Source organism: Emydura macquarii, unplaced genomic scaffold (assembly GCF_026122565.2).
Source record: "Emydura macquarii macquarii isolate MOO-44397 ecotype Brisbane River unplaced genomic scaffold, CSIRO-AGI_Emac_v2 contig_629, whole genome shotgun sequence".
Lineage (NCBI taxonomy): Eukaryota > Metazoa > Chordata > Testudines > Chelidae > Emydura > Emydura macquarii.
The window spans coordinates 3,833,372-3,843,316 of NW_027130766.1; the positions used below are offsets into that span (position 1 = coordinate 3,833,372).

A 9,945-nucleotide genomic window follows, 5' to 3' on the forward strand; every position below is an offset into this window, starting at 1 on the left:
AGAGAGGCAGAGATGAGAGGGAGGAGGAGACAGAAGGAATGAAACAGCCCAGAAAAATGTGCCGGGCACAGAAGCTGAAGGCGAAATTCCTCACGGCTCTGAGCGACCGGGAGAGAGGGTTTGCTTCCAATTACTGCACACCGAGCGGTGTGGATCCCTCGTGCGAGTCTACGCTGGCTGGGGACTGACGCTTGGGGTGGGAATCCCACCACGCCACACACACACACATCCCCACCCCCTCTCAGCTCCTCCCCGCCCGAAATACCCCAGTCGAGAATTTCCAACTCTCCCCGGGGCATTTGGATTCACCCTCCTATGTAGGGGGACCAGACGGCAAGTGTGAAACATCGGGACGGGGGGTGGCGGGTAATAGGCGCCTGTATAAGACAAAGCCCCGAGTATCGGGACTGTCCCTATAAAATCAGGACACCTGATCAGCCCTTTCAAAGCCTCGCATACCCAACTGTGTAGCGCTAGTGAAGACAAGGCAGTGTTGGTGTCGCACGAGTTAGCTGGGTGAGGTAGATTCTTGGTTCCCCCAGGATCTCGGCCCCCGAACTTGTGCAAAACCTGCCCCCCGCCTTGGCTCCCCCAGGATTTTACCCCCCGTCAAGACCACACCTTTGTTCTCGTCATGAAGACAAGACTTCCCCGTGCAGGGCCGGGGGGGGAGGTTTAGCCGGCTGGTGCCAGCACCGAGTTCGAGAGACAGCTTTGCCCGGAGCGCCGGACTAGCTGCTAGGAGGGCAGGGTCCTCGGCGCTGCTGTTTGATCTCGGACCCAATCCCTCCGCCTCGCTGAGCCTCGGTTCCCCCTCTCACTCTTGGGCTGTCTTGTCCAGTCAGACTGGAAGCTCTTTGGGGCAGCGACTGCCTCTCACAAGGTGCCTGGCACAGGAGACCTCGGATCTCAATCTGGGTTCCTCTGCAAGGTGAATGCTAGTAAGATCTAAATCACTACAGCAACGGAGCCAGTGGATAACACAGAATGGGGGGGGGAGGCGGGAAGCTTTTTTTGTGGGTGGCGTTCCTTTGCCCTCTGCATCCCAGGTGGCCCCACCCCTTTCTACAGACCAGCCCCCCGCACCCGTGTTTCCAGCAGAACCTGTTGCCCTATGCTGGTAGCACCGATAATCCCCAGAGTGACGTGGGCAGGACAGGACCACTTAGCCCTACAGAAAACAGGCCAAATACTTCTCCGTATGACTCAGACCCCGCCGCAGCTGAGCACGGAGGGCAGGCTTTGGCAGAGCCGGCTGCAGCTCGTTCTGTGGCAGCGCTTCCTTCCAGTCCACACCAGCGCGGGAGGAAGGCTGTTCATTTCAGAGGCAGGAGCAGAGAGGAAAGAGGATGAGCCAAGGCCGGGAGCTGGTGGGGGAGCGAGATGCTGACGTGTGTCTGGGTGCTGTGACAAGACACAAGCGGGACAGAGAGATCGGTGCGTGGCTGGGTTCTGATTTCAAGCTATACGGGCGTGAATGAATCTGTCCACTTCTCCGGTGGGGGTCACTTGGGAGGCGCCCCGGTGCCAGCACCTGGAGCTGGAAAGAGCGGAGCAATGCCGAGCCGGAGAGCCGGGTCCTGCCCTGATTTACACCCGGGGTTCAAGTAAATGAGGGGGCTCAAAGCCGAGGCCACCCCTCTCCTTGGACAAGCAGGTGTGTGTCACCAATACACCCCCCCACGGTCCCTCCCATTCACAGCTACCCTAAGCCGGGGAGTCGTTGGCTGTGGGGAAAGGGGGGTGATTGCACTCACCCAGACATTGGTTCCCCACCCAGACTTTTCTACACGCCATTACATCTTTTCAGACCCCGACCCCCGCACTGTGCAGGGTCTAAGATCATCACATACAATGTGCCGTGTCTTGACACAACTCCCCCGAATTTTTCTAAAACCGTGCCCCTCCCCCTGAGCTTGGGGACTTGTGGCCCCGCACCCCGATCTGCCAGGCTTTGCCCTTCAAGCCTCTCTCTCCAGCCCAGACTTCCCATCGCTGCCGGAGCGACGGTCCCTGCAGCTCTGGTGTAAAAGAGGCAGGGGTGAGCAGGCCGGGCTGGTAACGACAGGCCACAGGTGCAGGGTGTTTGTGGTTGTGTGTGTGTGTGTGGGGGGCGCATCTGTCCTGTACCAGCAATCTGCAACACCAGCTCAGAGAGGAGACTGGGAGGGCTGTGATCACACTCAGAACATCCCCAGCCCTCGATGTGCTCTGATATATCACAGCCGCGTGCTGATGGGGACAGCCTGCTGGGTGTGAAATCAACGTATTAATCTGTCAAGGCCTGTCTATCATACATACTCCACCTGCTGTCTGTCTTTCTGTCCTGACCACACCGGGCCAGGTCCCCAGCCGGTGTAAATCAGCAGAGCTCCACTGATTTCTGACACTGGCACTGATTCACACCAGCCGAGGCTCTGGCCCCGTCCGACTTACATTTCAGCATTTAGGCTGTCTTCCCATGGGTTTCCATGTGCTATCACTGCAATGCAAGATTCAGTTCCCAGGCACCCCCGGGGCCCGTCTTCTCCTAACAGTACCGTCTGCGATGGAATTAAACAACAATTCTTCATGGAAATCTTTCTATTGGTCTTGTTTTTTTAAACACATCCTAATTAACCTGACAGACAGTCTCCTTTTAAAAGACTAATCAACACAGCCAGAGACCTAGGAACCTGATTCTCCCCTCACTTATGCCAGGGATAAATCAGTGAAGTAACAGGAAGCACTCGGGGGTTAAATCTGGATCAGATTCAAAGCCCCCTGAAGTTAACGGGAGTGTTTTTTGTGGGTGGGAGCATTGGATCAGGCCCCATAAGAGGAGGATCAGGCCCTACTCACACAGATCCCTTACTTGACTGAAGCTGTCTCTCAGTGACTAACGGCCCAGTCACTTAAGGATCAAACACCCAAGACATTTGCTCTGCAACAGTGGAATGTAGAAATGCTAGAACCATTTACTGCTCCGCAGTGGCAATCGCTCAAATTCATCTGTGGTTTTTCACTAACTCCTCTGTCTTCACTAGAGTTACCCTGGAGATGCTTTGGGGGCCCTCTGTGTTGGAAATCTAAACTGAATCTATTAAAATAAAAAAAGAGAGAGAGAGAGAGAGAAAATCCTGGCTAAGTGCAACAAAATAAATGTGGATTAAATAAATCTAGTTGCACACTCCGCAGTTCCTCTGAATTTATATCAGGTTTGGAATGGTATGTTTAAAGAAAAGGCTACGTTTAAAGAGGTATCTTTAAAAAGCAGTAATCTGGCATTTAGAAAATAGACCTTTTTAAAATTCTTGGTGTGGATTCAGTGTTGCATTTTCAGTCCTAGAGAGCAAATTTAGCCCAGAACAGGGACAGCAAAATGGTGGCAGCATTATCTTTCTCCCTTTCAAGGTGCCTCTACTCCATACTGGAAGGCAAGGATGGCGTCTTCAGTTCTTACCCTAAGAATCTTAACCGGGGCTAGATTTCCAAGCACCCGCATGCGCCACGCTGGCTTTTCGTGAAATCTGCCCGCTTCTTTTGGCGCCTAAATGAGAGCCGAGCTCTTGAAAAAATTGTTTCGCTACCGTGGGGGCCGTTTCCGCGCCAGTTTCCACATCTGCGCACTAGCCACTGGACTGAGATCCATCCAAGCCATTTCAGAGCATGCCCGCCGGAAAGCCATCAAAATAATAACTTCTAAATTAGGGCTGATCTGGATCCAGCAATCTAGAGGTGAGGGACTCCAGAACCCATTACTGGTAATCCTGAGTCAGTCTGTCACTAAACAACCTTTGGGGGTGCCCTTTGGATGTGCTTATATGAAATGAAGCCTCGACTGGGTGTCTAATTTTGGGGGTCTCTTAGGAGAAGGCTTCTTGTATGGATTTAGCTGACAGACCGGAACAGATTTGCAAAGCCAGTGAGAGGATTTAGATACACAACTCCCCAAAAAGTGAGTTCACCCGAGCTGTGGTCCAGGGCACTGATCTGGCACTTGGGACGCCTGGCTGCCCTTCCTACCCACCCGTTGTGTGATGTTGGACCAGGCACTTCACCTCTCGTCAATCAAGGGCAGGAACCGTCTATCCCTGAGTATTCGTAGGCACGGCTGTGGTCTCAGTGGAGCAGTTAAGGGCTGCCATGAGACAAAAGCTAATGTAAAGCCCCCCCTAAGCCGCAGATTTGCCATGCTTTGTTACTGTGTAAAACATTGGGGGTTTTTAAACCATCCGGGCGGGCTGTAACTCTCACCCGGGGCTCAAGCGTAATTTTTTCGGGCCCAGTAAAAACTCGTAACACGGGCCCGCTCCCACACACATACCCATGGAGGTTGCAGCCTGGGCCGGGCCCCCCAGGGCCTCCGGGCCCCAGTAAAGTGTACCCTTTCCCCCCCCCCCACATGTGGGGGCCCTGCTCTCTCTCCCTCCTTCCCCCGCCCCCAAAATCCCCCTGATGAATGACCATCGACTGGACGACCAGCCGTCGAAAGCAGCGAAGGGGAAGAGGGAGGAGGAGAGTGTGATGCTGAGGATCCAGCGCCTCCCAGACCTCCAACACACGTGGCACTGGTCTCTCGCTTCCATCGAGAAGCTGCGGGGGGGGGGGGAGAAGCCGTTTGAAATGAGGTCACTTGGAAGGGCCAGGCCCGCTGAATAAATCATCCCGTCTTTGGTGCATGTTGGAAGAGGAGCCTCTTCTCTCCTGCCAGCCCTGCTCCTCCACCACCCGCCCCGAGCCCGCTGCTAGCTCTCTGCCGGGCCTGGGATTGCAGCGCTCTGTGTTTTCCAGCCGTTGGCCGGGTGACGGTCTCCTTCCAGCCCCGAGCCAGCTGCAATGAATCAAAGAGACGCTTGGTGCCAAGACGTGTTTCTGATGTGGCTGTTTCCCCTCCCCCAGCTCTCTTCCTTCTCCCCACCCCACCTGCCCCCCCCCACCCCCCCAAAACCAGGCCCCCGTCCATCCCTCCTCCCCTCTTCATGGGCCGCGAATGTGGTAGTGATTAAACCGATGGGACCATCTGACAGGCTCCCCGGCGCTGTCAGTCACCCCTGGGGAGGCAACGCTCCGCGGCCTTAGCTGCCCCGTGAGCAGAGGCAGACGAGGCTCAGGAGAAGAGAAGAGGTGCCGATCTGGCTGAGTCACCTGGAAGGATGGAGAGCCTCTGCGGCCCTGTCAGGATTGGGCCCCCATTGGTCCAGATCCCTGCCTTCGAAGGCCGGCTGAGACCAGCTGTACCCTTGACAGAGCCCGCTGGATCTCAGACTCATTGCTGAGCCCGTAAGCTAGTCCGGACGAGGCTTCCCTACAGAGTCCCCGATTTCCATCCAAATTTCTCCCAGCTCATCCACTCCCTGGGGCTCTCCTCCCATCTGTGCAGAGCTCGGACGTGCCCAGAGCGAGCTGGGGAATTTACCGGCCCACGTCTGGGGCTGAGCTCCGTTCCGGCCAAGCCTGGCGACAGCTGCCGGATCCGCGGCCCCAACCCGAAGCCCGTCGGATCCCATGGAAAGTTTCCCTTTGGGTTGGGCCCAGCCGGATCAGCCCCCGTCCACTCTCATGAGTGAGGGAAGCCAGCTGGAAGAGGGCTCCAAGTCTCTTCTCCCGTACCCCAAAAGAGGGCGGGGTGAAGGAGTGGCGAGAGCCAAGGGCCAGGTCTCTTCCTCCTCCACAAGATCTGGGCCCCCATGGCTGGTTATGTGCATCACCAGCAGAGAAAGAAGCACAGTTCATTGGGCTGGACGCAGAACTCTCTGGGTGGGGGGCGTCTTTGGCCTGGGCTAGGCAGGGGGGCCAGACTAGATGATCCAAATGCTGCTCCCCTCCCGGCCTCGAAGACCTATGGATTGTTCCTCCGCATGGAATGCAGCTGATGCTCAAAACACCCCAAAAGCAGGAGAGCCCCTCCACCCACCCACTGAATGTATCTCCCTTCATCTCTAGGTGAGATAGGATGCCCATAGCCTCTGCCACCTCCCCCAGGGTTTGGATGCTTCAATGTGTTTGAACCCTGGGCTTGAATCCTGCATCTGGCCCCGTCTCTCCAGAGTCCAGCTCTGCAGCTTGAGTGCTGGAGGAAGGACGTCCCCTCTGGCGGCCTCCCTTGGGCAAGGGAGACCGTGCTCTGCAGCTCCGGAGAACCTTCCCTGGTCTCAGGGTGGTTCTCCGGAACCCCAGCCGCAGCCCCGCTCAGTCCTTGCTGGCGTGCGAGCGGCAGGAATCCAACCCAGACCCCTCGCGAGACCAGGGTTTTTCTGAGGTCCAAAAAACCCGGGACCTCCGGGACGATGCAGTGCCTAGCAGCAAGGTGCACTGAGCACCTGACAGATTTCCCAGGAGAGCCACCTCCAAAAAGGGACAATCCTGGGGAAGCCTGGACTGGTGACGACGAGACACCATGAACCTCTAGTCCGAGAGGCCATCAGCTGTCCTGAAGGCCCTTCCTGCCCACCCGAGAACTACCGCCGTCACCTCCAGCGCCCCTCACATAAACTCCATCAGGCATCCTCGCTCCCGCCCCCACGGTGCAGCCCATGTCCCCTTCCCCCTGGAAAACTGAGGCAGGAGGGGAAAACTTGCAAGAAAACCGGTGCTGTTTTAGCACTCCCGCCAGGCTCTGGGGAAGCAGCCCCGCTAGCAAAGCAAGGCATTTCTCCTCCCTCCCAATAGGGCAACAGAGGAAGCTGAGGATATGTATTTAGCCCCACCTCCCTGCACGGCCTGGCCCAAAGCCCAATTGCTGAATTCGCCCTAAAGCACCTCGCCCGACCCCATCCACTGTGCAGGTTTTTAACCCCACCTGCTGCTCCTGTTCCTGCATAAGGCACCACCCATTTCCCCTCCTTGACATAACATCTCTTTAAGCTCAGCCAGTTACCCTTTACCCCATCTCCTCTACCAGCCTTTAATGTCAACCACACCAGGAACAAATGAAATCCTGGCGACGGGATACGTCCCCTGCTAGAGAAGGAGGGAAGAATTATCAGCTGCGACGTAGAAAAGGCAGGTGTCGAGACGTATTCCTGCTCTGTATTTGGTAAGAAGACAGCTGATGTATTCCTGTCCTACGGGGATTGTTCCATCAGTGACAGGGAGGATGTCAAGCAGCAACTATTCGACACTTTAAAATCGGCACGGCTGGATAACTTGCACCTGGGAGTATTAAAAGAATTGGCCGAGGACCTCTTTGAAATCTTAATGTTTATTTTTAACCAGCCTTGGGTCAGCGGGGAAGTCCCAGAGGACTAGAGAAAAGCAAATGTCAGGCTGATATTTAACATGGCAAACGGGATGACCTGGGTAACTAGAGGTCAATCCCAGACAAAATCATGGAAAGGCTGAAGTGGGATACAATCAGGTCAGAAATAAAGGATGGCAGCATGATTCATGCCAATCAACATGGTTATATGAGACTATGTCTGGTTAAGCTGACTTGTGGTTGTGTTGGATGAGATCACACATTTGGTGGATAAAACTAACTGAGTTGATATAACAGACTTCATCTTCTCTAAGACATTTGACTTAATCCAACACCGAGATAAAAAAAAATTCGCACTACATAAAATCCACACAGCTCCATATGAAATGGATTCAAAACTGGTTAACTGATAGATCTCCAAAAGTGCTTCTCAAAGGGAATCATCATCCAAGGGAAATTTTCTAGTGGGGTCTCTTCCGGGCCCAGTGCTACTCAACATCTTTTTCAGTGGTCTGGAGGAAAACATACAATCACGGCTGGTAACATTTGCAGATGACAGGAGGACTGGGGGAGCGGTAAATAATGAGAGGGACAGATCAGTTATACCGCCTGACCTGGATTACTTGGAACAGGGGGCTCATTTGACCAATGTGTTTTTATACAACCAAAGGCCGCTAGGAACAAAGTTGTAGGTCATGCTTACAAGATGGACTGCTGTGACTCTGAAAAGGGCATGAGGGTGATGGCAGAACATGCACTCCCAGTGCAAGGCTGTAACTTAGGTTCCGTCTACACTGCACACTAAACCCGGGCTCTGACTCCAGTTTGGCCCAAGCTCCCTTTCTTCCACACACAAATCAGACTGAGCTGAGTCAGCAAGCACTCAGGACCTGGCTCCTAGGACATTGCTCTAGGCATGGGTCAGAGCCGAAGTCCCCCTGAGATTCAAGTCCACGCCCTGTTATTTTGCAGTGTGGATGCAGCTCAAGCTGCAGACCTGAGTCGGAAGGTCTGCCCGGTGCAGTGTGGACGCACTAGTGCCGCTGTGAGACCTGGTTCCAGCAATTGTAAACCTGGACATAGTGTGCAGTTTTCACTCTCCGAGGGTGACTATGATCCTTGGCTGTGTTAGCGGGGAAGTGCTATCACCTCGTTATGCAGCATTAGCTAGACTGTTACTGGAATTCTGCCTTCACTTCTAGTGTCCACACTTCAAAAAGGACAATCGAATGTTGGAAAAGGCTCAGAAAAGACCTGCAATCATCAGTCAGAATCCCCCAAACCTGCTTTTCATCAGTGTTTCACAGGCTTTGATGTATTTATCCTCCCAGCACTTTTGTGGGGCAGGGCAGGGGTGTTATCCCTGGTTTTACAACTGGGGATCAGAGGCACAGAGAGACTAAATAAGTTCTCCACTAGTGCACAAACCACTGGGCACGCGAGACTTAAGATGCTAGAGCTACTTAGTTCACTCAAGAGAAGGTGACAGGAAGGCTTGGTCTCTGTCCAGACGTGGCTCCGTGGGGCAGAGATTTCCCAGAGCAAGCAGCTCTTTAGTCTAGCAGGGAAAAGCAAAACGCGATTCTGTGGTGGAAAACTGACTCTAGACCAACGGAGATGAAAAATAAAGCCTCCGGGACAACTTACCTCTGGCCGTGGCAGAGTCTCCGTCACCAGAAGTCCGAAGAGATGTCCTGGGTTGGACACAAGGATTAGTGGCTGAGGCTCTCTGGCCTGTGTGATGCAGGAGATCAGACGGGATGATGAGAATGACCCTGGCTGGCTGTGGAGTCTCTGAGTTGATGGGCTCCACCTGGTACACCTGCCCCACCCCAGTGACTCCAGCAGGCCTTAACCTTCCTAGCTGCACCTCTCTCTAATTCCACCTGTTATACTGAGCTGCACCTTTCCCTGCTGCCCCCTGGTCCCTTCCAGGTCAGCCCCTAACCCCCCGGTGCCCACTCAGCCCAGGTCTGCCCCCACAGTAACACCTAGAGGCTTCATTCCCAGATCCGACCCTGGCGCAGCTTCGAATTGCGGCTGCTTGGAATCTCCTTTGAAACTGAGGTGGGTAAGCAAGAAAGCCTGGGGGTTTCCCAAGCCTGTTTCAGACCTCCTGGCTGGGGCTTTACGGGCTCCTTCCGGCAGCTGCTCCGCTTCCTGAGTTGATTTACAGCCTCCCTCCCCCCCAAGCCCGGCGCCTCCTTCCTTAAACTCGCAGTCTGAGCAGGTAGAAGAGCTCCCTGCTTCCCCCAGCACCTTGCCTTCCATGGTGGCCAATGTGGCATGGCTCCCGCGCTGTAATACCTGCTCCTCTCCCAGCACACCTCCTTGTGACACGTCTACCAGCAGGAGACGGTGTAGCTGAGTGGATAGGGCGCTAGCGTGGGCTTAAAGGCACCTGGGTTCTGTTCCCGGCTCTGCCAGCGTCCTTGTGGAAGCCTCTTCCCCTGCTGTGCCTCAGTTTCCTACCCTGCTTTGTGTGGGCTGGAAGCTCCTTGGTGCAGTGACTCTCTCCCTATGTGTCTGTGCAGCAGTCGGTGCCGTGGGGCCCTGATCCCAGTCGCTGCCGCTACGGTGCAAATAAAGACGTGCCAGGTTGAGCTAGCGGATGCCCACTTACCCACGGAGCCTTTGGGGGAGACCAACGTCTCACTGCAATCCGCCCTTCCCCTCTGCGTGGGTGTGAGCGAAGAATCCTACAACCCCACGAATGTCAGAGGAACCCACTCACCACCACTGTCCCAGCGTTCCCTGCTCCCCAG

The 9,945-nt window shown here is 54.9% G+C and overlaps 1 long non-coding RNA gene across 1 annotated transcript; it reads right to left on the reverse strand.

Annotated features, from left to right (window-relative positions):
* Window positions 1-925: 925 nt before the first annotated feature.
* LOC137148244 (uncharacterized) lies at window positions 926-8,860 on the reverse strand. The gene is made up of 2 exons (XR_010918483.1): window positions 8,828-8,860; window positions 926-1,404 (listed from the first exon to the last, which is right to left on the reverse strand). It is a non-coding gene; the product is annotated as an uncharacterized lncRNA (long non-coding RNA).
* Window positions 8,861-9,945: the final 1,085 nt, after the last annotated feature.